A 23416-nucleotide genomic window follows, 5' to 3' on the forward strand; every position below is an offset into this window, starting at 1 on the left:
GACCTGGCCCCGTTGTATTGGGCGCTGCACATAGGGTGACCAGATGTCCCGATGTTATAGGGACAGTCCCAATTTGGGGGGCTTTTTCTTATATAGGCATCTATTACCCCCACCCTGATTTTTTTTACACTTGCTGTCTGGTCACCCTAGCTGCACAGTCGGAGCCAGTGCCTGCCAGGAATCTATTTACAATCAAAATAGACAAAAGTGGGAGCAGTAGAGGCACGGAGATGTGTCCAAGGCAGTGCCAGGGCTAGAACTCACATCTCTGGAGTGCCAGCGCCATACCCAGCCTCCCACTAAATGGCAGTTCTGGAGCCTCGGCTCCCACAGCAGCAGGGCAAGTTTCTTCCCTTCCAGCCCCGAACAGGAGACTATGCCACTAACGGAGAGAAAGCCGCTCGGTGTCCAGGCCTCATTCAACCTTGGTCTTCCTGCGGAGATTGGAGCAATTTCTCAATGGTAGCAGATGATAGAACAAAGAGTAATAGTCTCAAGTTGCAGTGGGGGAGGTTTAGGTTAGATATTAGGAAAAACTTTTTCACTAGGAGGGTGATGAAGCACTGGAATGGGTTACCCTAGGGAGGCGGTGGAACCTCCATCCTTAGAGGTTTTTAAGGTCAGGCTTGACAAAGCCCTGGCTGGGATGATTTACTTGGGGATTGGTCCTGCTTTGAGCAGGAGGTTGGACTAGATACCTCCTGAGGTCCCTTCCAACCCTGATATTCTATGAAGTTACTGCCAGCTGCAGTGGGGGCTTGCCCGAGTCTGGACCTGCCCAATGGGACGAAGGCTGAGAACTGGCAAAAATTCATCTCAGCTAAGAGCACCTGATGGTTGTTCAGCTTCTAGGCCCAGGGCAGAAATTGAATCAGTGATTTAGGAATCTAGGCAGTTGCCTACCCCCAGAGCTTCCCCGCTCAATGTAAGCCAGTCCCACACCAGTTTAAGAGCCTCCCACCAGCAGCTAGACCACTTTAACTAAATGGGTCAAGTTTCTGTGTAGACAAAGTTGGACTTGATCCACTCCCACTGCCTATGATGGGAGTGGGAAGGGACCCTCGGTTCAGAGAAGATTCAAAACTAGCGATTAGTATTTCTGCTCATTAACCTCTCCCCTCTGCCTCAGCAGTGCCTATGTCAAGATGTAAACAATTTACACCCAGGCAGACTGAGAACACCGCGTCCGGATGGGTCAGGAGTCAATTTGGAATCGTAATGAGAGAGCGGCTGAATTCGAGCCCTGGGATTGGGCCAGCCTTTCATTCCCAGGCAGCTCTGGCCAAAGCCACAGAGAAAAAGGAAGAGATAAATTCTCAGCTTGTCTCTCACTAATGAGACCTGTCTCCGCACATACAAGCCCTCCCATGGCCGGAGATTCGGCCACACTTTATGGGAGATAAATGCCTGCTTCACGCAGACAGCTCTGCAATGATGAATCACGCTGGAAGTCACCCCAGCTCCAGCAATCAGCCAGACCCAGGAAAGAATCAACACACAGCGGGGAAGAGACTGCAGCAGCCTTTGGCTCCCAGCGGAGCAGGGTCGGGCATGGGCAGAAATTGTGGCCTTAAAAGGGCTGAACTCCGGTAACTCAACTCAGCACCCGGCAGGCGGTCGCGTGTTTGCTTTTCGCGCTGCGATATGGCCGCCGTAAAGGGAGCGCAGGTCATGGCAGCCCTGGGGAATGACCCTAGCCGAGAGACTGTGCCCCCTGCATGCCCAGCTCTGCCCCAGGAGCCCCGCACAGGGTAGGGTGAGGTATTCTGCGATCCTGTAAAGCTCCGTAGGGATCTTTGAAGCAGAGGCCCAGCATAGGACTGCCCTGGATGAGGCAGCCCCTGCATTGTGAAGGTGCAAACTGCCTTCCCTGTGTGAGCAGCGGGGTGAACCCCTCCTCCCTTAAGGCTGAAAATAGTGGAAACACGGGGGGGCAGCCTGGAAGGCTGCAGAGCTGGTAGAGTGAGAGGGGTGAAGCGTGGGTGAATGCTTTGCCTCACTCCTCAGAGTGGAAAGGGACCAGATAGGATTCAGGAGACCTGGGTTTAATTCCTGGCTCTGCCACTGGCCTACTGGGTGACCCCCCCATCTGTAAAATAAGGAGGATTCGGATCTCCTTTGCAAAGAGCATAGAGATCCTGCTCCCTAACCGGGCGTCTGAGGCGCTGCAGTGGTGAAAATAAGTCAAGAGGAGAAGGACTACAGGAGTGCGAGGCATTATTCTAGAGGAGCACCACTTTTAAGGCCGCAGTGAGCCCCCTATTTGAAATAGAGCTTGGGGGGGGAGGGTCTTGCTAGTCCCCGAGGGAACGGTGTCTGCTGGTTTGCACTGGGGAGGCCAGTTGGCCTGGGTACGTGGTTCCCACAGCAAAGGGTTTACTCGAGTGTCTGCAGAGGAGAAGTTACAAAGTCCCTCCCCCCCCCCCAATCCCCTGCTTCTTTGGGTTCTTCTAGCCCCAGGTCTGAGGGGGACACAAGGCCTGGGAAAAAAAATCTCAGCCGTGGGCAGCTGTTGTGCTGAGCCCACTGCCTATCCCACTGCTCCGCCTCATCGCGTTTCCTTGAGCTTTCCCTGGCTGTACGCACCTGTCGTCTCTTGCTCTGTACTTGGACTGTAAATCTAGTGCAAGGGGGGCCCTGCTCAGTGCTACTGTAATACAAACAAGTGGACACCTCCCCCAAACCACATGCACAAATAAGGTCTCAGCTCCAGGCCAGTGTTAAACGCAAAGAGCTAATCCTCCTTACGTGGCCGGGCTAGCTGGAGTTTCACCCAGATCAGGTAACAGGACAATGGGAACAGTGGTTGAAAAAAGGAAGCCAGGAAGGGCATCGAACAATGTAGCTGCCTGTTCATGTGCTTTTATTGGCTTGGGTTGGCGGGGTATGCAGTCAGGCAGCTTTTACTCACACCTACCGTCGTCGTGTGTGTGGGGGTACGGCGGGGAAATCGGCCACACAGGGACAGACCAAGGAACAAGAATTGCACAGCTCCTGTTCAGCCTGAGCTAAGCATGTGGGGGTGGGTGGATGGGGAATGTAGCGGTTGGGAAGGTACTGGATTGAATTCTGTTTACCCCCACAGGACAGGGGAGGGGAGACTATAGCGGTGGCTTCACCCAAGCTCTGGCCCCAGCAGTGACTCCTCTCACCCAGGAGAGCAGCATCTGGAGTGAGCTCAGCTCCATGGATAAATTGCCCGGCCGCACTAGAGGGATAAAGTTACCCTGCTCACTCCCCAGGTGTATACTAGCCGGGGGGGGGGGGGGGGGGGGGACTGAGAAAGAGAAAAAGAAACTCGACACCTCCCACCCTGGGCCCGATTCTGATCTCACTGGGTGCTGAGATCTCTATGCTGGCACGCTGATGGAAGAGAACGGCGCGCTGAGCCTTTGTTCTCAGATATTTACAGCCTGCATGGAGCGGGGTTAGCAGCGCAGCTAGTACAGCCGAAAAGACACCCCATTGCCAGCTAGATCTGCTCAGCCTGAGAGCAGGAGCAACGCCGGCCCTGGTGGGCAAGTTACCCCCCCATGTCACATGCCCTCCTGCACCCCAGCCTTACCCAGGAGAGCCCTGCCTCTGGCACGACTAGACAAACAACCCTGGGCAGCTGTACTCAGCCCATGAGAAAACAGGACAAGAACTAGCAGGGTCTGTTCTAACCTCTGCCCCACAAATCTTGCTGAGCCAAATGCACCTGGGCATAACACCATGTGCAGGGGGATAACGAGCCCTTTGGTATCGTGCTGTCCTTGTTCTGTGCCCTGATCTCTGCTCCGCCATCTGCGCCAAAGCCACACAACGCCAACTCCAGTGGTGTAGGGTAGAGGTGACAGGGCAAGGCTTTGGGTCAGCTAAGTAATGCCTACAGTGGGGATCTAACAACCTTCCTCCAGCAGAGGGAGGGAGCTGCTGTAGAGGAGGAAGAGGAATTTAGGGTTATACAAAGGGAGGTAGGAAATTACATTAAGAGAAACCTAGATGGAGCGTCCAGCCAAGCTTCTCAAGTGCAGCATCTCCTAGGGGAGAGGATTTGCCCAAGGGAAGGGGCAGAAGCCTTGTTGGTTGGATCACTGCAGGACAAAGCCCTAGGGAATATCCTGTAGGGAGTAGGCCGGCCCCTGACAGCAGGATGGAGTTGCTGACCCTATGGTCCTTTCCCAGCTGTTATTGTAATGATCCCATGATGTCACAGCACTCCAGTTATACCACCCCCACAGGCTTGGTCAGGAGGAGGGATAGCTCATGGTTTGAGCATTGGCCTGCTACACCCAGGGTTGGGAGTTCAATCCTTGAAGGGGCCACTTAGGGATCTGGGGCAAAAATCAGTACTTGGTCCTGCTAGTGAAGGCAGGGGGCTGGACTTAATGACCTTTTGGGTCCCTTCCAGTTTTATGAGATAGGTATATCTCCATATATTTTATTTTTATAAGCCTCTGCACTATGCTGTCTTTAGGAGATTGTGGATTCTACTGTAAGAACGAGACAAAGAAGCCAGCTGCTGAAAGAGTTCTCCTCCAGGTACCAGATCTAAAGATAGCAAAGTGTTTCTCGTTATAGATTCCAAGGCCAGAAAAGACCAGAGTGATTATATAGTCTGACCTCCTGAACAACACAGGCCAGAGAACTTTCCTGGATTAATTCCTGAGTAGATGTTTTTCTAAGATGCTTTAGTAGTTCAATCTGAATATAAAGACTGATCGTGATGGAGAAGTCACTGCAACCCTTGGTGAATTGTTCCAGTGCTTGATAACCTCCCTGTTAAAATTTACTGAATAGCTGGCATAAGGTGTAAAGAAACTTTTCTAATTTAGAGATCAAAATGAACTTGACCTGGGCCCACCATCCCCTGGTACCAGTACTTTCAAGTCAGGCATTATGTTCCTCAACTTCTCAGAAACCTACTTTACAGAAAGCTCACTTTAATGGAAACAGTACCTGGTCATTTAGGAAAAAAGTTTGTCAATCCTTGCAGACCACTTTCCTAATAAAAAGCATCCATATATAACACCCTGGGGGAAAAGGAAGCAGAGGAATGGGGGTTTGAGCTACCAAAAAAAAAAAAAGAAAGAAATTATGGAAAAGTTAACACACCATTTACATACCAAGCACAGTAGACAGAGGACAGGTAGATACTTAGATATTTGGTCCCCTTTTATTTGGTCCACAGACAAAGTACATTCACCTGCCAAAGAACCAGTATACCTGTCCAATTTTTTTTATTTTTTTTTAAAGACTAACATTTTTCAGACCTACCTGGTCTGTTAAAAGCGTACATCAAGATTGCACTCAACTAAATAAAATCACTAGCAACAACATCGCTCCAATATGGTAACACCCTGTTAAACAGAAAGAGCTGACAACCATGTGTGTCTACAACAGTTTGTTTTAAAGATGCATTTTAATGATTGTTTTATTTGATATTTGCAGGGATTTGTAAACTTGTTCAAACTTGCTAAATAAATAGTTTAAAAAAGTGCACCTATTTCCAGTCTGAATGTATCTAGCTTTATCTACCAGCCATTGGATCTTGTTAGACCTTTGTCTGCTAGACTGCAGAGCCTATTAAATATTTCTTCTCCATGTAGGTACTTAAACAGATCAAGCAACCCTTTAACCTTCTCTTTGTTAAGCCAAAGAGACTCCAGGAACTAGCCACTAGAAATCAGGCTTGCGCCAATCCTTTAATCATTCGAATGGCTCTTTTTGACCCCTCTCTGATTTATCGACATCCTCCTTGAGCTGTTGACACCAGGACAGGACACAGGTTATTCCCTTTTTTGTATTAGTCACTTGGGACTGGAATCTATCTACTCCTACTCCAGATTTCGCTGTTTATTCAGCCAATGAATCTCAGTGGCCTTTTAAGTTTTCGGCTACATCATCGCACTGGGAGCTCCTGCTCAGCTGATTATCCACCACAACCCAAATCTCGGTCATTAGCACAGACACCAACTTTCCTTGGCACTGGTGGGTGCTCACCCTCAGCCCCACCCCTATTGGACCCCTCCCCAAATCCCCACACTGGCCCCGCCACTTTCCCAAGTGAGCGTCGCTTCCTGCGTGAAAGAGCTGTTTCCTGGTGCAAGTGCTGGGAGGGAAGGGGGAGAAGCAGGACTCGGCAGCGCGCTCAGGGGAGGAGGCGGAGCGGAGGCAAGCTGGGGGGTGGGGCAGGGAGCTGCTGGTGGGTGCAGAGCACCCACCAATTTTTCCCTGTGGGTGCTCCAGCCCCAGAGCACTCACAGAGTTGGCGCTTATGGTCATTAGCAGGGCCTGACTAGATACTCCAATCCTAGCACATCCTTCGACCCACATTCCCCTCACCAATAGTTCTAGGAAGTTGAGAGCTTAGCTTAGCATCTCTAGCTCAACACCTAGTAAAGGTGAGATTTAGGTAACCCTTAGCAGCACTGCAGCTTTCCAATGTTCGTCACCATAGAAAAGAGCTTCCCCATCTCCCGACCCCAGGGCTGCTGCTTTCTCACAAGCCCTCTATTTGGGAATTTTTCTTAAAGCCCCAGCTCCTGGAGCCATGCAATTCTGCGAGAATCTCAGCTTTTGTTTTAAAAACATTTCTAGGCCTTGTGGTTATGGAGACAAGCTTGCGAACAAAACTGAGCTTTTAGAGTGCTTGAGAACAAGAGAAAGCACATTAAAAACAGAGCTCGGATGCTTCTAATGATCTCATGATTTCAAGGGTCCTGCCTTAGGATTTTTGAACACTGGGGGTTGGCAGGACCCTCCCATGATGCCACACAGAACTCCAAATCCCCTTGTGTCTCCACTGCAGCCACCCCGCCACCAACATATACCCCACCCTTGCAGGTTCCCTGCTGGCCAGGCGGAGTACTTCTAACAGACCAGCTACATAAGGAATGCAGCCCAGAGCTCAGCAGTAGGTCAGAGTGGGTTGCAGAACTCTGGACTTCGCCTCCCCTGCTCTGCTTCCCTATTAGCCCCAAACCCCCCTTTCTCACTCCACCACCCATAGCATCCCGTCCCCCCATCACAAGAGCTGGCTGCATTCAAGCATTAGCCACTCAGAAACAAGCTACAAGTAAATTAGTGAATTAGCATTGCTAAGTTAGATTCCACACAGGAGTTGAGGGCTCAATTTCTGACCCTGTCTAATTTGCTAGAGGACTTTAGGGAAAGCCATTTAAAGCCAGCCTTGACTCCCTGACTCACAGGGGCACTGAAGTTTAACAAAGGTTTGCAACGAACTTTGTGATAATAATCTGCATGTGCCTCTTCCAAGAATCGCAAACTCCCAGGGCCACCCAAGGCAAAACGCAACAGAAAAATTAAACCCCGCGAGCAAGCACATCATCCAAGAGCAGAAACCGGAGCAGATTTCAAATAGCTTCTGAAGAAGGGTCCTACCACGAAAGCCATCCCCACTGCTTGAGTCATTGGGGGAATAAAACTTTCAGTGACAGGACTGAAAGACTAGGGCCTACGTTTTCAAAGCCATCTGGTGATTTTAGATACCTAAGACACTCCCCCTCCCCCCCCCCCCCCCCACACACACCCCCAAGGGACCCCAAATTTTAGAAAGGGTGGAGCATTGGTCCTCTGAAAAGTCAGGCATCTGTAAGGAGTCTCAAGTGGCACCAAAACAAAATTTTTTTTAAATCAAGTTTAAAAGGCAGCTTTTGCCTCCGGATTTCAGCTAGAAAACTGAGCTGGTTTGCATTAAGCAGGCTTAATTTTTATCCTATTGTAGGGATCAGAGCAGGGCTGTGTGTTGCCCCAGGTGTAAAGAGTCTTAAAAGTTAATTGAGTTTCTGTCACCCTCCTGCTATTGATCAATATCTATGTCCTGGCCAGCTGCAGTTTGAGAGGCGGGATCATGACTCTCCCTGGTAACGGAGGTGATTGGCAGGTGATCGAACGAGGCTCACTGGCATTGAAGCCTAGCTCAGCACCCCCCTGTTCTTGCAGGTTAGTAACTTATTCACCCGGATCCCTGGCACTGCCCTTGCCTGTGGGCTCTGAGCATTATAAGGAAAAGCAGATATGTGCTTTAGATGCCAGATTCCTAAGGCCTATCATGCAACGTCAGTGCGAGGATTCACATGCACTGTGACTCTAGGGTCAGGCCCAAATCCCAATAAGTTCAATGGAAAGAGCCCAGATCAGACTTACAGGGCATCTCACCACACCTCCATCTAGTGGTTGGTCCCAGAAACTACACAACCAGCTACCATCTCCCAACTCAAGGAGAGACTGTCTGTTCAAGTGGGAGCAACATCTGCTTTCGGCTGTGAAAAGCAGGGCCGCCAAGAGTGGGTCCGGGCCCCAGTGAAAAAATTTTTACAGGCCCCCCAGCAAAGGCATACCCCGCTAAACAGGGCCGATGAAGCCGGGCCCCCTTCCGGACCGCTGGGCCCTGGTAATTTGTACCGGCTTTCGCGCCCCCTGCCCCCATCGGCCCTGGTGAAAAGCCCCAGGTTCAATTCTAATCAATGACCAGCATGTGTACATTAGGGCTGCCAACATTCTAACTGCACAAAACCAAACATTCCTGCCCTGCCCTCTGGTCAGCACTGGGCACTTGGCAAATCACACAAAGGATGTTTGATTCAGACTGGACAGGTGGGAGCTCAACACTGTCTGAAAACAAGCCCCTGGCTATCTGCGATTAGTTTCAGAACAGTCTCACCCAGAGTTAGGGTATGTCTGTGCCAGGAGTGACAGAAGCCCCCTAAAGGTGGGGGACCACTGGGGCCCCACCCCCTTCACCAAGGCCCCACCCCCACTTGCTCCTCTCTGCCAACCTCCCCTGTTGCTCACCCTTATGGCAAGTAAAAAGTGGAAGGGCAGAGCCCTCCCCCTTTTAAAAATGATGGGGCCATGTTCCCCCTGTTCCAACACCTCTGGTCTGTGCCATCCTGATGATGATGATTTAATTGGGGATTGGTCCTGCTTTCAGCAGGGGGTTGGACTAGATCTCCTGAGGTCCCTTCCAACCCTGATATTCTGTGATCCTAACACCATAGCATAGGCACTTCTTGAACTGGAAAAACCTCTTCCATCATCAACCTAGCTAACCCACCTCTCCAGCTGGAGGTCACCCTAAATGCTTCTACACTGGGGGTTAGGTTGACCTAACTCAGTCATGCAGAGTGTGAATTTTGTAAAAAGCCAGCCCTGAGCAATGTAGCTTGGGCGATCTAATGTTTAAAGACCAGGCCTGAGGGACCACTCTTAACAGCCGTGGTACTAGAGATCCCGGACTCAGTTCAGTCCCACGGTGTCTGAAGTTGTGACCAGGTGTTAGGTGCTCTGAACTTTGGGAATGCTCAGATCTGGCCCTCAAGCTTTGAGGCTCTGGCCCCCTCTCTAATTAGGGCAGCAGATAGCCAGCTGGGAATGGCACCGCACAAAAAGAGTGCTTTGTTGAGCATCTCTGAAGAGCGAGGTGTTCCTGAAAAGAGCAAACGCAGAGCTGTTTTGCTGATGCTGAGAAACGAATCCCAGGAAGGATCTATGGGGATTTAAGACTTAGCAGAACCACAAACATCTTTAGATGTCTTTGAAAAATCGGATGCAATGGAAAGGGTTTGGTACCTCGGAGCACGTGGGAGAACTGCCGCCTCCACATGCGATTGGCTGATTCAGATGCTTCTTGTGATCAGGACCTCCAGTGCCCCAGGGGGGGTCAGGGCTACAGGAATGAAACTTGCCTGCAAAGGAGGAAGAAAAGACGGTGTGAGCGGCACAGGAAGGAGGGGGTGTTTAGGGTCACAAGGAAGCAGAAGTGGGTCCCTGGCCATGGCAGTACAGGGGAGTGTCAGGCTCAGACACTGACCTCGCCACATGGTTTGGGGTGCTTAGAACTGGACCCAGTGTGAGTTACTCTAGCCAAAAACACATTGGGCTCAAGCAAAAAAACCACACACACCACACACTAACAGGAGGGGAGTCCTGGGGGCAAATTCAGGAGGGCTCCCCCAGTCCTTCTGTTGGGAGAGCAAGGATCTCTGGCACAGCCAGCGTGGCACCCCCACAGAAAAGGCCCATGGAGTTCAGATCCACTAGAGGCCAGTGCTGTCTGAATGGAGACCTGGTGCCTCTACTCCAAGCTCTGGAGCCTCTCCCTGGCAGGCCAGCTCTGTCAGAGTCATGCTGCTTGGGGTTCTCCTGCCCACTGCTGCCTGGCACACTCCTTAATGGGGTTCCTCAGTGCCGAGGGGATTCCAGGAGGTTATGTAGCGCCTCAGACTGTACTCCCTTCTCAACGTATTCCCCAGAAGGATGTTACGGCCCTATGGCCCACCCCCTACACTTGCATGGACCATACAGGGCTATCTGCAAGCTGGGGATTAGGGGAGGAGAGGATAGTGCTGCAGAGGCAGCTAAGTCTCCCTTCCACATTGCCTGGGGCAAGTCCAAACACAGATGGTTCCAAGGTGTGTGACAACAGAACACTGCCACTGTTAAGAAAATCTCCATTAGCAGTATAGGGCTCATGACACACACTGGCACACACTGGCACACACTCTGTGCCCAACACAGAGTGGAAGTGTTATTGAACTGTGACACACCTACAAGGCACCATCACGCTGCCTGGGCAGAGACTCTGGTTCCTAAGATTCATTGCTAGAAAAGCAGCAGATTCTGCACTTGGAAAGAGAAGGAAACAGACTTTCAGGAGGGCTGAATTCTCTGACTGTATCCCACCTTCAATTTCACACCCAAGCTAGTCAAGAGGAAACACTGTTGATCCTCCAAAGAACAATACAATATAGCAGCAAGAGAACCCAACTGCAACAAAAGGGGAAGAAACTTGAGGCTTGCCGGAAACACACCTGAAATATTAATGTCTGGAAGGTTTCTCATTCAAAGGAAAATTGCAGCGTTTGCAACAGACAGTGCTCTCAAAACACTTGGCAAAGGCAATCACGTATTGTTCCTATTTGACATAAGGAAACGGTGGCATGACTAGGGTCTGAGTTCAGGACTCTATGGAAGAGCCATTGTTAGGGAAGTGGTCAGCATTTCTAGGGCACTAGATAAGGGCAAGCTTCTTCAGTGGAGCTGCCCTCTTCCCCTTTGAGATCAGCCGAGATGGAACCAACACCTCGCCCTTCAGGATTTCAACAGTGATCCACGTTAACAGAGCAGGCGCTATTGTCATCCTCCAGTGGTCAGACCAGGTAAAGAGGATGGTTTGCTATTGGCCCCACACTCAGTAGATGCTAGCCCTTTTTAATCTGGATGTCCAGGGCTCATTCCCATGGGTCCACAATCAGCAGTGGCATGGCACAGTGGGAAAGCACCCTGCTTTGAAGGTATTTTTTCAACATGTATGGAGACCGCTTGAAGGGCTTAGATGCTTGATTTTGTTAGCATTCTAGGCGGAGTCTGGAAACAGAATTTGCAGAGACTGAGGAGTGGGAGATGCAGGCCTGCTCTCTGCTTCAGGCACGTCCACATGCCCAGCTCAGCTGCAGGGGTAGGGCTATTTCACTGTAGTGTAGACACTTGCTACAATGACGGAAGAGGGTTTCCCATCCCGGTAATAAATCCACCCCCTCAACGGCCCTGAACCATGTGGCTTGGCTGATGTACATTTTAGGTGTAGACCAGCTCTTAAAAAACTTGCATCAGCATGTTTGTGTGGGTAAACCCACTCCCTAGTGACACAGCTATGCCAACAAAACTCCCAGTGGAGACACAGCTAGGGCAGTAGAACAGGGCTTCTGTTGGCATAGCCCAGAGTGGATGTGGGGGGGACATGCGGGGTCACAGCATGCTCCCCTCCAATTTCTGTCAGGGTTTGCCAGCCAGATCCGCTCCCGGAGCTGGTGAGCTGCAAGCTGCGGCTGTGGGGAGAAGCAGCAAACAGCTAGGAGCTGCAGGGAGGGGCTGCTGAGGTTAAGAGGCGGGATGTGCCTGGGGGGTAGCTCAAGCTGTTTGGGGGAAACCTTTAAATTGCACCCCACCCCTGCTCTGTCAGCAGGTACCAGTAATCTCTGGCATAGCCAATGTCTTTCAAGGGAGGTGCTGATCCTACACTGGCAGAACTGCTATCAGCACATGCGGTGTCTACACTGGGGGCTATCCTGACAGGCTCTGTAGTGCAGAAGCCGTAGCCGGACAGCAACAAGGATACGAGGTCTGATCAGGTCCATTTAGCCCAGTACCCCACTCTCCTCTGATGCATCTGCTGCTGGCCACTGTCAGAAAGTGCCAGCAGCTGCAATAGGTCAGATTTTCCACAAAGGCTCAAGCCCCAGTAGCTCTCAGGATTCTCCATGAGATTGACCCTTATGGAATAAATGCTACCCACAGGAGAGATTACTTCTGAACCCTGCCACCCCTCAGCATTTGGCTTATACCATGAAAGTGTGTATCCACTGCAAATCTCTACCCTCTCCTCTAACAAACTGCCTCATGTCTGAAAACCAAGGCTAGAGCAGAGGCCCTCAAAACCGAGACAAGGGGCACATAAGAAGCAGGCTAATTTGATTCTCTGGTCTCTGCTGTCTGGGAGAGCAAAGCCGCCTAGGAAAAACGGGAAATTACCTGCAAAGATAATGACATTTCACAGCTCCCAGACATCGGGGACGTTACTTAGGTCAAACCCAAGGAGCTATTACTGTGCTGTTTAACTGTGCCTGGCGGGGAGAGAGAACTCAAAGCTCACCCGCTGGAAGGGGCTTGGCTTTAGGAGAAAAGCTGTAGTTATTCTGAGACTGGATTTTAGCCACCTCCACTACATTTGCAGCCACCAGGGCCTGATCAGGGCTCTGCAGACAGAAATAGAGGCAGTCATTGAACTTTTGCTGCACTGCTCTTACTCGGGCTGGGCTGACGTGCTGCTCAAGGGCGCGACTGGTTGTTTTCGACTCAACGGCATTAGGTAGGGATGATCATTTAAGAGATGGGCAAAGGTAGAAGCGCTGCCACAGAAAAGTTCACCACTGTCTCTTCTTTGCGAGCATGCCGGTGACTCGAAAAGGGGCTATTTTAATACCTAGGTAGCTCTAGCTGGAGACTTCAAGTCATTTTACAAAGATGGTCTGTTCAATTACCCCCATTTTATACATGGGGAAACTGAGGCACTGGGCAGGCCGACCTTGTACTAGTCCCAACAGGCAGAGATGGGAACAAAATCCACATCTCCCGCATTCTAGTCTAGTGCTCTTTCACTAGGTCTCACAGCCTTTTAATTTGGGATCCTCCCTCTGCCACCCCTGCTACGAGCAGAGTTCATTGTGGTCGTGTGCTTTGTACACCTTGCCATTCTCTGATCCTTTTAGAGACCAGATGGGTTGGCTAGATGCTCTGAGCCTCAGGTCTCCACTCCTCTCACTCACACCACTGTAACACCACTGTTTACCTCTAGCAAGAGGAGAATCAGGCCCTCTGCAAGTACCAGTGTTTGGCCAGGTTATGACAAGGGACAATGTTAGCGGCTTCCATGGAGAACAGAATTTTTGGGCACAGCACTGTAAGACCTGCCATCATGCATCATCACCAGGGATTGAATTTGCACCTTCCAGTGCTGAAGGCACAAGTCTCTGCCACATGAGCTAAAGGCGCAAGTCCTCTAGCTGGTAGCAGTTGTAGGCTAGTTTCCTTCACCAGCTAATACAGGGGAATGCAGAACACACTAGAGAGGAAGGGTGGTTAAAAGCCTGGACTGAGTCTCTGGAAATCTAAATTTAATCCCCAGCTCTGCAATTGGCTCAATGTGTGAATTTGGGCAAATCACTTAAGGCAGGCAGCTGGCCTTAGCCCTGCTGCAGTGCTGACTGGGAGCTGCCTGAGGTAAGTGCCGCCCAGCCAGAGCCTGCACCTTGAACTCCCTCCCACACCTCAACCCTCTCCTCCAGCCCTGAGCCCCCTCCCAGAGCTTGCACCAGCCCTGAGCCTCCTCCCACACTCCAAACCCCTCATCCCCAGCCCCACCCCAGAGCCTGCACCCCCAGCTGGAGCCCTCACCCCCCTCCCACATCCCAACCCCCTGTTCCAGCTCAGTGAAATGGAGTGAGGGTGGGGGAGGGCAAGAACGGAGTGAAGGGGTGGGGCCTTGGGGAAAGGTGTTCAGTTTTGTGCAATTAGAAAATTGGCAACCCTATTTTCAACTCCTTCCCTCATTTCTTCTGTACAACAATCAAGACTGAAGTCATTTTAGCAGAAATTGCATTTTTTAAATCAGCCAACAAAAACATTTAGTCTCTTAATAATATGACCAAGTCCAGGAGTACACAAGAGTAATACATCATTGCAGGAGCAGCAAAGGGTAAATGGCAATCCAGATCCAAACTGTTCTACTTCTGCAAAAAAGAGTCAGGTTGTTTGGATCTGGGGACTTGGTTCTGACTAGAGCAGGCAGAACTGATTTTTTTTTAATCTCATAAAAAACTTCAAGATTGGGATTTTTTTCAGCCTGAACTGGGGCACATTTTTTTGTGAAACCAAATTCCAAACCATGTTTTGTTTCAATTTTGACCGTTCAATTTTAAAACAAAAAATATAAAATAGAAGGTGCATCTCAAAAGAGTCATTAAAAAACCCAGCCCCTTTTTGTTCTAAACCCAGAAAAACACATTGAAAGCATCAAAACATCCTGGCTTACCTTTTTCTAAAAAAAATTGTCAAAATCATGTTGATTTCACAGAAAATTTCAGTATTGTCAAAACGGCATATCTGGACCAAAAAAAATTCCCAACCACCTCTAGTTCTGATCCACCTGCCAAGATCTGGCATAAGCCGTGTCATATACATCTAGAAGCCTGGTTCTCAACCAGTGGTACACAGAGGTCTTCCAGGGAATACATCAACTCAGATAGATATTTGCCAAGTTCAACAGGCTACATAAACACTAGCCAAGTCAGTACAAACTAAAATGTAAGACAAAATGAAAAGGTAAGCAATTTGTCAGGAATAGTGTGCTGTGCCACTTTTCTATTTTTATCTCTGATTTTTGTAAGCAAGTCATTTTTAAGTGATGAGAAACTTGGGGGTACACAAGACAAATCAGACTCCTGAAGGGAGTATGGTAGCCTGGAAAGGTTGAGAGCCACTGCCCTAGAACAAAGCAGCATGGATAGAATTTCATGCAACACAGGCTGTGCCTCAGAATCATAGAATATCAGGGTTGGAAGGGACCTCAGGAGGTCATTTAGTCCAACCCCCTGCTCAACATTTAGTTGATGTTAGGACCAACATCAACTAAATCATCCCAGCCAGGGCTTTGTCAAGCCTGACCTTAAAAACCTCTAAGGAAGGAGATTCCACCACCTCCCTAGGGAACCCATTCCAGTGCTTCACCACCCTCCTAGTGGGATAGTGTTTCCTAATATCCAACCGAAACCTCCCTCACTGCAACTGGAGACTATTACTCCTTGTTCTGTCATCTGCCACCACTGAGAACAATCTAGAGCCATCCTCTTTGGAACCCCCTTTCAGGTAGTTGAAAGCAGCTATCAAATCCCCCTGCCCCCTTCTTCTCTTCTGCAGACTAAATAATCCCAGTTCCCTCACCTCTCCTCATAAGTCATGTGCTCCAGCCCCCAATCATTTTTGTTGGCCTCCGCTGGACTCTTTCCAATTTTTCCACATCCTTCTTGTAGTGTGGGGCCCAAAACTGGACACAGTACTCCAGATGAGGCCTCACCAATGTTGACTAGAGGGGAATGATCATGTCCAGATAGTGAACACTTTTTTCCTAGTGAAGAGAAAGGAATTAGCCCAAAGGTCCTATTTCTACCCTTCGACAGGTCTATCCTTAGTGCAGCTCCACTGACACTGCAAAGAACAGAGACCTCTGTCTAATGCTTCTTTGGGCTCCATATGCCAGCTGCCTCTATCCCAACCTACTCACACAGTGTCTGGCTTCGGCACAGAACCAACTGACCATGGACATCCTGGAATTCTGCTAGGGTATTTCAGTGGCTCAGAGGACTAGTTAGCTGAATAACCCTCTCCCTCTAAGTAGCCAGTTCAAATCTAGCCCAGTTTGACAATACCCTAAAGTTGTTACCATGTGATGCCCTATGTGAAACAAGTTTGCTGGGTCTCTGTTCAGTGCCTAGCAGAGAGTGGTCTATTCACAAGCCACCACTTTAACTGATGCTCTCTGGAGAGAGGCCAAGGGTTGATGGGCTTTGGCACAGGAGTGCCTCTGTCCTGCTAAGAAGGGATCCAAGTGAATCAAAGTTGAAGTATGTTGGAAAGGCAGCATCTGGGGTGTTTACAATGCCTGAGCTGGTGCTGTTGCTGTTTTGAGGACGGGGCTTTCCCTCTCCAGCACAAAATTAAGTTCACCATCATGGTCTGTCTTCACCACCTCCATGCTACTCTATCCACCATCCAGCTCTTTGTGGAGAGATGCTCCCAGTTCCTTGGTGGTAATTACATCTGTTTGCAGACGAACGGGGCTAGTTGCTTTTGGGGGAAGGGGATGGGGGGTTAGTTTACCAACCATTTCCCCTTTAAAAAAAAACTAAACTAATCTGCTGCATCCTGCACAACTGAAGTAAAGGGAAAGCCAGCAAGAGGGAGGAACTGTTCTACACACCATGGGGAACGAGGAGGTTGGGAGAGAACCCAGAGGTTGAATGCAAAAATCTTCAGCTACGAGTCTCTCCCCTCTAGCCCTGGCTTGTGCAGGGGAGATAGACTGACTGTTCCTGCATTAGAGACATACAGAGTACCACCTAGAGGCCCCTACAGATCAGGGCCTCATTGTGTTAGGTAGGGCACAACTGTACCCATGGGTGGCAGGTGAACTGGCCATCGGGGCAGGCTAGCCCCTGCCCTTCTGGCTGAGACACCATCCCTCCCCTTTCCCTTTTACTTCCCTCCCTTAGGCCAGAGCACCTCCACCACAGCTGCCAGCCCAGCCTGGGCCACAGAAGCACAGTGGAAAATGCAGGAAGGGGCCTGGGAGTGGCGCATGGGCAGGACCACGCCAGGCTGTTTGTGGAGGCTCAGCCTCCCCCAGCCTATGATACCTGCCCTCCACGACTGTACCAAGATCAATCACCTCGTATTGAGAAGGGGCTTTAGAGGTGCTGAGATGAATGATATTCTAGAAAGACAGTGTTATGTGCATTGCAAGACCCCAACATTGGCAATACACTGCACCAATGAAAACTTCTCCACACGGGGGAGAACTGGTCCAAATCACTATACAGCATCAAATTATACCACACCACACTTGTCTCCACTACTTTCAACCCAAGCAACTCACAAACAAGCACAGAAGAGTTATTGCCCATTTTCCAGATGGGGAAAACTGAGGTCAGGAGAGAGGATGTGATTCGCACAACTTCACCCAGCAAATCAGCAACATAGCTGGGACAAGAACTCACCTCTCCCAATTCATAGTCCTGCATTTGAACCACAAGACCATTCTCCTCCTTTAGAGGGCTGGAAATGCCTAGGCTTTAACAACGTCTGTTTTAAATAGACTCAGCCTCTCTACATCTCCCAGCAATGTGCTCTGGGTAGAGACAACCTTTGGTCTGCCCAAAACCAAGTGGCAGGTCTGAATTTCTCTTTATTTAATCCACAGCCAGGGGATCCTCACTGGAAACAGTTTTTGCTGAATAATATTTTAGTGTGAGCTAAAAACAAGTCTTCCTCTTCTACTAAAACTAGTAAACCAAAGGATGTTAAATTGGTGCATTTTCAAATGCACCCCTCCAGAAAAGAGACTCCACTGTGTGGATACATGCTGTGTGCTGGTGCTTCTGCCCCTGTTACTGGGTAATAAACACAGGCAGACTCCATGCTTGTAAAACTAGACTGGCTTTGTCAGGAGAGCTATTTATGGAGATGTTCCAACTGCAGGACACATTCCAGCCATGTGCACACAGACCAGCTTCCTGGCACCTCCCTGAATTCCTCTCTTGCAACTTGTGCTCACCCCCTCCAAGGTCCCTGTAGGTTACTACAGTCCCCCTCCACCCAAATGTATTGCAGAGACTGTCAGGACAAACTTCCTAATGACACTGTATCCAGGAAGGATTATGGGATACCGCTGAGGAATCATGAGATCTTATCTGGAGGAGTGAGTTTGATTTCTCCTCCGACAATTCCCCCAGAAGGCTTTGTATAGTCACCCATAATGCACTGCTGTTTGTAGTAGTGCTGGAAACTCATACATACCTAGAAGCACAACTAGTAAAAAAAAAGGGCTGATCTCCTCCCATCCCTTCCCTCTCCCCCCACCCCGCCTCACACAATTTAAGACTTCAGAATAATTTTCATCCCACGGGTTCCAAAAAAGGAACCTTTTTTATTTTTAATGAAAAAAGTCTTTAAAAAAAGTCTTCATTTGTGTGCACTTCACCAGCAGAATGGCAGTGGAAAAGACTCTCCCTGCCCCAAAGACCTTACAATCCAAATACAAGACAACAGGTGAGTGCAGACAAGTTAACACAAGGAAACAGCAAGACATTCCAAGCCAGTCTTGCTCCATCTCAGATTTACAGCTGGTGCAGGCTGCAGTTGGATGCATCTGCTGCCCCCATGTCTCCCCCTAGGAGCAATGTTTAGAACCAAGGTTCCAACTTTGGAGAGACAAAAGAGACCACCGGCTAGTAGTGGAAGCTCACATTCCTACTTGTTTCATAGGCCTGGTCCCCGACCCTGCCACACATTCTGGGTCCACCTGATGGTTGCTTCACTCCCTTTCAAGCCACCCCCTAGACTGATTAAGTATTGATCCCAGCTCCTGCTCAGCAATGCTGCAGCCTTCTCCATGCAAGCAGCCAAGCCACAGCAGGAGGAAGGAAACCCACCCACATGCATCACCCAGGATGCAGCATCTCCATGAAACACAGGAGTGGAGTGCAGTGCACAATCCAGGCTAGGATTCCAACCACCAGTGGGACCCCAGTCTCTGCCCTGAGACATGAAGTGTGATTCAGTTGATACCCGGGTCTTCTGACTACCCACCCATGGGCGCTGGCAGGGCTGGCCTGCCATGCACTATGGGGGGATGGGTATGCAGTTCATTCAGTGCCACTGATTTCCCATACTGATCTTCAGCAGAACCTGCTCCACACAGGGCAGAAGAGGCAGTCAGCTCTCAGGCAGGGAGCCCTGTCTCAGAGTTTATGTAGTGAGAGGCAGCACGTCTCAGGACCCATAGGAGCAGAGCAAGTGGCACCCATCACCAGCTCAGGGGCATCCCAGAAGCAAAGCTGCCCCTACCTCATAGTTCATAGGCTAGTGTTACCATATCTAATAAATAAAAAAAAAAGGACCCTCCACAGGGCCTGGCCCCGCCCATTTCCCCACCCCTAGCCCCGCTCTAACTCCACCCCCTCCCACTCCCAGCCACGGGGAAAGGGCTGCCCCAGCGCTACCGGCTTCACAGTTTGCCGGGCAGCCCCCAGACCCTGCGCCCCCAGCCGGCGCTTCCCCAGCGCAGCTGGAGCCCAGGAGGGGAAGCGCCCAGCCGGGGGCACAGGGTCTGGAGGCTGCCCGGCAAACCGTGAAGCCGATAGCGCTCGGGCTTTGGGCAGCCCCTATGCCTCTGGACCCTGCGCCCCCAGCCGGGCACTTCCCCTCCCGGGCTCCGGCGGCGCAGGGTCCGGAGGCACAGGGGCTGCCCAAAGCCAGTAGCGCTCGGGCAGCCCGGCTCTTAAACAGAGCCGAAGAGTCGGGGAGGAGCAGAGCCGCCATTTTCCCCAGACACGTTCAGCTTTTTGGCAATTCCCCCCGGACGGCGGTTTGACTGCCGAAAAGCCGGACATGTCCGGGAAAGAGAGGACGTATGGTAACCCTATCATAGGCTGTCCCAGTTTCCAGCACGGCTGCTACTAGAGAAAGGTGGGGGCAGCAGCAGCGTTACGTGCGGTCTTCCCCCATTCACACTCCCACCTTCTGTAATCGTAGAAGCAGGGCTGATTCTGCCAGTGGCTGCAACCACAGCCACCACCTTACCCCCCTCCAGCCAGAGGATCCCATCCCACCCTGTCCCTGTACCGCAGGGGGCACAGCCAGGTGTGCACTACTCTGCGCCTCAGAGGGGCCCACGCTGTCTCCCTTCGGGGAGTGAGATCAACAATTCCCCTCCCCTTCCTGTTTAATGGGAAACCTCCGGTCAGAATTCCCTCATCTCTAGGGCTCTACCAAATCCACAGCCATGAAAAACACATCACGGACCGTGAAAGCAGGTCTTGCGTGTGCTTTTACCCCATACTATGTAAATGTCACGGGGGAGACCAGCGTTTCTCAAACTGGGGGTCCTGACCCAAAAGGGAGTTGAAGGGGGTTGCAAGGTTATTTTAGGGGGGGTCACAATATTGCCACCCTTACTTCTGTGCTGACTTCAGAGCTGGGTGACTAGAGAGCCAAACGCTCAGCTCTGAAGGCAGCACCCCACCAGCGGCAGCACAGAAGTAAGGGTGACAAGATCATACCAGGCCATCCTTACTTCTGCACTGCTGCTGGCAATGGCTCTGCCTTCAGAGCTGGGCTCCCGGACAGCAGCCACCGCTCTCCACCCCTGAAGGCAGCACTGCAAAAACAAGGGTAGCAGTACTGCAACCCCACCCCCCTACAATAACCTTGCAACCCCCCCTCCACACTTACCACACTGACATTTCAGATTTATGTAGCTGCAATCATGACATTTACAATTTTTACAATCTTATGGCCATGAAATTGATGGCGAATTTGGCAGAGCCCTACTTATCTCCCTCCACACACACTAACTCCACACACCCAAGAGTCCCCATCTCATCCCAGCTGGAGATCCAAACCCCCACACTAGCCCAGAGGCTGGGGGCGTCCCAATTGCCTGCATCACACCTTTATGGACACTATAGCAAATGCAGAAGGGGGATGCTCTGCACCCACGTGGCCCTGGGGTAGCTGATCACACATGTTGCAGGGAGCAACAGAGACCTGGGACCAGAGACCCAACATGGGTCTGAACCAGCCCTGCTTAGAGGAGGCTGCACAGCCTGTAGCTCTTGTCTCCCAGCCAACCAGCATGGAAAATACTTTCCACTGCCTAGCCCTGCACCTGGGGGCGGTTGGAAGAGGCCAAGGGTCCCCAGAATTGCCCCGCTTGTTTGTCTAGGAGCTCAGGGAATTTGGATGCTCTCCCAGAGTTCCTGGAAACCTGAGGTTACAGGCTGCTTACTGGCTCCCTCCAGCCCCCAGCACTCTGCTCTCAGAGAGGGCATTGTCCTTCCCGGTGCTCTTTTATGGAGCTCTCTGGGGCTTGGGGAAACTAGGTTTTCCCCATACATGCTTCCTAGGCTGCAGAAGACAGTCACCTGCTATTACAATATCTTCCAAAGGCCACTCAGGACCCCATTGCACAGCTGGTCCCTGCCCCAAGGATGCTATAATGTAAAGACAGACAATGGGGGACACAAAAAGAGCTACACATATGGTACTTCGGGCCAGATAGAGACCAAGGTACTATAGGCCCATGCTTAAGGCCCTAGCTTCTGGAGTCACGTGAAGGCATTAGAAACTCAGCAGCGGTTTTAAAAATATAGGGCTCTAGCCCTCACGGTTAGGAGAGGAACATGAAAATGGGACTCAAAAATAACACACCTTGTGACATTTGCCCGAGTCTGAAGGAGCGCCCAAACCAACAGCCCTGAGAGGGGCAAACTGCCCCACACAGCTCACCAGGGAGAACTTCCCAGGCCCAGTGCTCAGACAGGGCCCCACTGACACTGCCCAAGAGACTATTGTGTGCAGCAGGAGGTCAACAGTACCAAAAGCCCAGCCCACCCATGCAGGTTGCCCCAACAGCTAGGAAAAGTTGGGGGGCAGCAACACCCCATTAGCTTAAGAGAAGGAAGGGCCCCTGCTGCTCCCAAGGATGGGGGACTATGGCATTACTCCCTAGAAGGGGGACCACCTGTCACTCCAAGGCAGAGCACTCCTCCCCACCCACAAGCTGCAGGGTAGGGAAGCTTGCAGTCCTGGCCCAGCACTAATAGAAGCAGGGAGATTGCTCTAGGCCTGGGCTGGGCCCAGAGTTCAGCTTCTAGCAACAGCCTGCAAACAGACTGCTTCAGCCCAGCCTAGGAGCCTACCAAAACATCCACTGGCATCAGTGAAACCTTCCATGCCAAGGCCAGCTAGAGCCAGGGAGTAGGAACCCATACCTGATCATCTCCTAGGGAACAAGGCTATTCAGTTGCCTGGGCAGGGGTAGGGGAAGCCACATAGCCCAACCTCTCCCTTTTATATTCCCTCCTAATGGCCGATCATCTCCAGCTGGGCTCCATCCCAGCTGCTCCCCTGCCTGGGGCAGGGAGAAGATTTTAACCCTTTCCCCGAAAGAAGAGCAGGTGACCTGTGCAGCCTTGCCTTTGCACTAGGGTGTTTGTGTTCGTTTCCACGGGGAATGGTGCAGAATGAGAGAATTCCCTGGATCACGGAGTGTTATGCGGCAGATTCAGGTGGGATTGTAGTGCAGGTAGGCAGCCCCGCTCTAACGTTAAGGGACTTGAGCACAGGCTAGCAACCAGTGTGCGTACCCAGGCTCCCCGGTGGGTGGGTGGGTACGGAGGCGGCGAGCCCACCCTGCCACATCTTCGCTGCTTTCCTATTGTTCCCCTGCTAGCTAGCTCAAGACTAGCAGTGCCCACCCAAGCTGCAATCCCACCTCCAGTTCCAGTGTCAACATAGCCTCAGTGGTGAGGCTTTCTCCCAGCCTTGCCCCTGGATCCCCATCACGGTGTGATCCCACTGCCTCTCACCGTTACATAGGGTTACCATAATCCAGCAATCAAAAAAGAGGACGGGAGGAGTCCCGCCCCTGTCCTGCCCTAGCCCCGCCCCTGCCCCTCCCACTTCCCCCCTCAGAACTCCCGACCCTCCCCCCACTCCTTGTCCCCTGACTGCCCCCTCCTGAGACCCTCCCCCCATCCTAACTGGCCCCCTAGGACTCTACCCCCTACCTGTACCCTGATTGCCCCAACCCTTATCCACACCCCCACCCCCAGACAGACCCCTGGGACTCCCACGCCCCATCCAACCACTCCCCACCCCCTGACAGCCCCCCCCCCAGAACTCCCAACCCATCTAAACCCCTCTGCTCCCTGTCCCCTGACTGCTCCGATCCCTCTCCCCACTCCTGCCCCCTGACAGCCCCCCCAGAACTCCCAAACACCCCCCCCGCTCCTTGTCCCCTGACTGCCCCCTCCTGGGACCCCTGCTCCTAACTGCCCTCCAGAACCCCACCCCCTACCTAAGCTTCCCTGTTCCTTGTCCCCTAACTGCCCCCTCCTAAGACTCCCCCCCAAATGCCCCCCAGGACCCTACCCCCTACCTATACCCTGACTGCCCAAAACCTTATCCATACCCCCACCCCCAGAAAGCCCCCCCCCAAACTCCCGACCCCCCCGTCTCTTGACTGCCCCCTCCAGAACCTCCCTGCCCCTTCTCCGACCCCTTGCCCCCTTGT

The 23416-nt window shown here is 51.4% G+C and overlaps 1 protein-coding gene across 3 annotated transcripts in view; it reads right to left on the bottom strand.

Annotated features, from left to right (window-relative positions):
- Positions 1-23416, bottom strand: part of GPAT2 (glycerol-3-phosphate acyltransferase 2, mitochondrial) — a 123665-nt gene that overhangs the window by 100142 nt on the left and 107 nt on the right. For all 3 annotated transcript variants that reach the window (XM_054017919.1, XM_054017920.1, XM_054017918.1), the window contains exon 2: positions 9577-9692. The gene's annotated coding sequence lies outside the window, so the exon portion shown is untranslated. The remainder of the gene's footprint in view (positions 1-9576; positions 9693-23416) is intronic.

This window comes from Malaclemys terrapin, chromosome 2 (genome assembly GCF_027887155.1).
Source record: "Malaclemys terrapin pileata isolate rMalTer1 chromosome 2, rMalTer1.hap1, whole genome shotgun sequence".
NCBI classification, from domain to species: domain Eukaryota; kingdom Metazoa; phylum Chordata; order Testudines; family Emydidae; genus Malaclemys; species Malaclemys terrapin.